The sequence below is a fragment of the Pinus tabuliformis genome, chromosome 6 (genome assembly GCF_031772625.1).
Source record: "Pinus tabuliformis cultivar Carrire ecotype Pingquan chromosome 6, CPIR1, whole genome shotgun sequence".
Lineage (NCBI taxonomy): Eukaryota > Viridiplantae > Streptophyta > Pinopsida > Pinales > Pinaceae > Pinus > Pinus tabuliformis.
The window spans coordinates 898,275,009-898,280,679 of record NC_142292.1 but is presented as its reverse complement, the minus strand read 5'-3'; the positions used below and the strand labels follow the sequence as shown (position 1 = coordinate 898,280,679).

The 5,671-nt window shown below is 33.7% G+C and overlaps 1 pseudogene; it reads right to left on the bottom strand.

Annotated features, from left to right (window-relative positions):
- Positions 1-2,183: 2,183 nt before the first annotated feature.
- Positions 2,184-5,329, bottom strand: LOC149261825 (elongation factor 1-alpha pseudogene; annotated as a pseudogene).
- Between the last annotated feature and the right edge of the window lie 342 nt (positions 5,330-5,671).

Sequence of the window (5,671 nt, the reverse complement as noted above, 5' to 3'; positions counted from 1 at the left end):
TTGTGATGTGTGTTTGGCTTTATGGTCTTGTTAGTTGGAACTGATGTCAACACACATATGACTAGACCTAGTGGAGGCTGAGTAGAGATGGATTCCACATGTGATATTGGTTTGAGGTTGGCATGTTGTTTTTTTTGAAGATGTTGTTGTTGTAGGAGGTTGGTGTGCTACTTTAGATGTTGCATATGTCTCTACATGTCTTGGATACATTAGATATGCTACTATATGTGTTGAGTTGTGGATGGTTATGTTGTAGGTGTTTCCACCAATGTTGGTGGCAGTTGTATGACATGATGTTGATGCTATAGGACTTAAACATGTTGCTATAAGTGATGGAGATGTTTATAAAGGTTGTGGTTGCTGCTTGAGGAGCTGGAGGTGTTGGTCTTGGTACTAAGGTTGCCAAAATAAGTCTTGCATGTCGTAGACTTGTTCTTAGCCTATTTCATCAATTGAAAAATTATCATAGTGGCTTGGTGGAGTGTTCAAGAGAAGAAGATGATGATTCATCAGGTGGCAGAGGTTTAGGGCTGAAGGATTGAAGTTTTACCTTAGTTTTATCCTCGGTTGCATGGAGAAAGGCTTGTGGGAGTGACTGAAAGGCTCTAGCTGCTAGCATGCAAGCCTGTGGGAGCGGTTATAGCCTTAGTCACATGGATCCAATGCTACGGGAGTAAATAAAGGATTTCAGAAGAATTTCTCTAAATTTCTTGCCTAATTTTTCTATTGTGGCGACATTCTTGATCGAAAATTTTTGGTGTATGGTCGGAAAATTTTGTGGGACCTCCAAAATCTAATTAAATTTGAAAATATCAAAAATGTTAATGGAGTTAGTGGTTGATTGAGTCAATGAGCTAAATTTGGATCCAATTAAGCATATGAACAGAGTTTTTAAGCCTAATAGTTCTGAGTAATTATTCAGTTGAGCACTTGAGTTCATATTTATACTGGAGATAGGTCAATGATAGTTTGGTTGGATGAGTTGTGTGTGTGCGAAGAGAGTGAGCTTAGAGAAGAGTTTTCAAACTGTATGAGTTATGTATGCATGTTTTATGAATCAAATTGCATTAGTAGTAACAAATAGTTGAAATATGTTTCAACCATATATTTATGCAGTGAGTGAGATGTTGATGTGTGGATTGGAGTAGAGTTCGAAGATATTGTTTTGCAGCTCCTGTGAAGATTTTTGTGTGGAGTATTTAATGTCTGTAGTTTTGTCTTGTATTTTGTGTGCTTAGATGCTATGTTGTTGTAGTGCTCATGTTGAGAAAATGAGTCGAGTCTAAAATATTGTGAAATGAGACTCACATGGAGGAAGGGAAGGTGTGGAGGCTTTGAGTATACAGTGACTTGGCAGATTCAGTAGAACGAAGAGTTTTCTCCATCCAATGGTGGTTAGATAGTTCGACAGAAACTGGGCGAGGCTCATTGGTCATGATAGTACTAGGATATCAGTCTGTAGAATCAATTATTAGTTCAGGATTAACCAGGTGAGGATCCATGATCGTGGTGGTCTTCAACGAATGGTAGTCCATAGATCTGGAGAGAGAAACAATTTCCTATTTGAAAGGGCCAATATACTGTGAAAGAAGTCGAGTCTTCCGTCTCATGCGAATGAGTTGATCCATGTATAATGTTTCAACATATAATAAAAGAATTGGGCAACACAACAACAACAGGGTGATTTTTTTCACAATGAAGGGTTTTCCACTGGAAATACTTGTGTCCATTTTGTGATTGCTTTCATTGTTTCTTATTTATTCTTGATGCATTAATCTCTAATTATATGTTTTAGTTTATGCATGTTAAAGATTAAATAATTGGAGAAAAGTTTATAAGTGCTCACACAACTAATTGACTTTCTCCCCCCCCGCCCCCCTCTTAGTAGTAATTTAGTTTCCAACACTTAACACCCTTCTTCCCTTAATTCAACATCATAGATTTTCTAGCAGTGTAGACAAACATATGATTTGCCCACAAATATGAAATCTTAAATCAACTTACCCTAAACCATTAAATAGTATTTACTAGAAAATAATGTACGTGATGCCACTACCAATCAAGAACCCAATTCTGCATTTGAAAAAGTAACTCTACTAACATATTATCAGGAAAATAAGAATCATGCAAGCACACAAAATGCAACACAAAATTCTCCATTCCCAATCACTTTGCCGGAACATTCACTTCTTTTTCGATGCTTCCTTGGTGACCTTGTCACCACTAGGCTCCTTCTTTTTAACAATTTTAATGACTCCTACAACAATTGTTTGACACATGTCCCTCACTGCAAAATGAACCAATGGAGGATACTCAGCAAAGGTTTCGAAAACCATGGGTTTGGTTGGAATCATCTTGACAAACCCAACATCTCCATTCATAAGGAACTTGGGCTTCTTCTCCAATTCCTTGTCAGAATGCCTGCCAACCTTGGTCATGATCCCAACAAACTTAACGAAAATGTGGGAAGTGTGGAAATCCAACATAGACATAACCATTTCCAATCTATCCTGGATGATTCATGGTAATAACTTGTGCCGTAAAGTTGGCAGCTTCGTTTGCTGGATAGTTCCTAGAATCAGATGCCATAAAACTACGCTTGAGATACTTAACAACAACATTCTTAACATTGAATCCCACACTGTCACCAGGAAATGCCTCTTGAAGAGCTTCATGATACATCTCAATAGACTTAACTTAAGTGGTCATCCCAGTGGGACCAAAGGTAACAATCTTACCTGGCTTGAAGATTGCACTTTCGACATGACTAACAAGCATAGTCCCAATACCACCAATCTTGTAAACATCCTAAAGAGGAAAACTTAGAGGCTTGTTTGAAGCACGCTTAGGCTCTGAAACCTAGTCAAGATCTTCCTAGAGTGTTGGACCCTTGTACCAGTCAAGGTTGGTGGAATAGTCAATCAAGTTGTCACCCTCAAAACCAAAAATAGGCACAAAAGGAATCTTGTTTGGGTTGTATCTAACCCTCTTCAAATAAGAAGATACTTCAAAATTTCATCATAACGAGCCTTTGAGTACTTGGGTGTAGTGGCATCCATCTTGTTATGACAACAAATCATTTGCTTCACTCCTAAGATGAATACCAATAGGGCATTCTCTTGTCTAGACGTCCTCGTAGATACCAATTTCAAAACCTCCAATGGTGGAGTCAATGATCAAAACTGCACAGTTAGCCTGAGACATTCTAGTAATCATTTTGTTCATAAAATCATGATGGATATGGGCATCAATCACAGTGCAGTAGTATTTAATTGTCTCAAATTTCCATAGTACAATATTAATTATGATACCACATTCACGTTCAGCCTTGGGCTTGTCAAGAACCCAAGAATACTTGAATGATATCTTTTTCTTCTCAGTAACTCCTTTCTCAAAACGTTCATCTTATCAATTACTCGAAGCTTGTAGTTCAAATTCCTAGTGGTTGTTAACCCCCAAAAAAAATATAAATTTTACTTAGTATTATTTTTATTTTATAATAATAATAATAATAATAATAATGATTTTCTCCATATTATAATAATTCAAAAAAAATAATGTTATTAATATAATATTGACATTAAATTCATGTATACATGTATCAACTATTTATTGAAATTACATCCTACTATGAGACATTAAATATTAAATGATTTGGTTATAGTAAACAATTTTATGATTCAGGTAGTATAAAAAATTCCAATTGAAATCAATCATTTACTATTTTAATTCATGAACAATATCTAACAATCTTTTCTTTTATGTCTCCACCTATGTATCTAGTGATTTATGCACAACAACAATATATTTTAATTACGTTTGGAAATTTTATTGTAATTATTTGAATAGTTAAACTTGTTACCAAATAGATTTATTGTGTTGGAAGATGGTGTTCACGGTATGAAAAAATAAAAAGGCCTACTGAATTCTTTTCATATAATTTTTATATAAACTTGAATTATGATAAATCGGTATCACCTATATGTATATACACATTAAACATAAATAATAAAAATAAAAAAGAAAAATCTAAATATAAAATTCTTCTTTACACATTAATATAATATGATAAATAATATATTATATAAGAGAGACATGATTTTTTATTTATTTTTAATAAAAAGATAATTTAGTTACTAAGTGCGTCAGCTTAATTGAAGATGATTGTGAAAATAAAGTGTTATTTGAAAAAGAGATTAGTTTCAAATCTCACCATTATTGTTTATGTAAATAAACACCTAAAAATTATAGTGATAATAATTAAAATCTAGTAAAAAAGAAATAAACACAATTATCAAATTAACCATCAAATGTTAAATAACAAAATCAAATTAACCATCAAAATTGAGAAATAACCTTTTTCCTTCTAATTTGATCCCCATACATATAGATATAATTTGATTATGCTAAATTTTAACTACTCATGCTGAACTTTTTCTGACAAATTTATATTTTTTTGGTCAATTTTTAAATTATAATACTAATTTTGAATTTACCCCGGCTGTCAGGACAAACGGCTTGCGGCCTCCCCACTCGGGTTCAAACCCCTCCATACATGTTTCCAACTGCTCCTGCAGCTTATTTGTTGATCAATCTTGCTCCGCTATATGTTTCTAGAGGGACTCACCCCCTCATTTCAAAATTTAAATTTAAATTCAAATTCAAATTCAATACAATGAAAAAATTGAATAAAAAATTTTCAATTAAAAAAATGGACCCTATACCATATATATATATATATATAAATTTCAACGTAGATAAATTTCAACGTAGATAAATATAATGATAAAAATAAAAAGATATTTACAGAAGCAAGATTGAGAATTCAATCTTGTTTCTGTAAATATATATTTCTAGAGGGACTCACCCCTCATTTCAAAATTTGAATTTAAATTCAAATTCAAATTCAATACAATGAAAAAAAATTGAATAAAAAATTTTCAATTTAAAAAAATGGACGCTATACCATATATATATATACTCAATTTCAACGTAGATGAATATAATGATAAAGATAAAAAGAAAGAGAGAAAATTTCTGAATCGTGAAGTTTTCCAGTACCAGACCTGTTTCACTTTACTGTTGATTAGACTTTTCCGGACTTCCACATCATTCAGTCCATCCATAAAGCTGGACATAAAAATAACTTGGAAATTATCACCCAATCATGATGGTACACTCACAGGCGATGATATTGCCGGTAGCTTCAGACGCCTATACCTGAATATGGCCACAGACGAATGATGGCACCATTGACAACATCTCCAGTCTGTCTTCCTTTCTGGACCATGCTACAACTCGATACGTACAACAGTCTGAATTTCGACATTTTTCCGGAATTGCAAGCTGAGCAATTTGGACACATACATTTATAACCATGCTGGCCGGAATTGTAAATATCTGCTTAGGGAACAAATTTAAACAAAATGTTGGCAAATATTGCAGGCATTGCCAGAGTGGCCGTGTTTTCTCCTAATATATATCTTGATATAGTTTTGACCGGTTACTATTTATAGTTTAATGAAAATGGTGCGATACAATCTACCCACATATTTTCACTGTTCAGTACAGTCAAAACAGTGACATCCGTCATCAAAATTTTAAAAAACACAGAAAATGTAGTAGGGATCGACAAAATAACAGGACGCCAGGATGCCTGTGTTTCCAAATT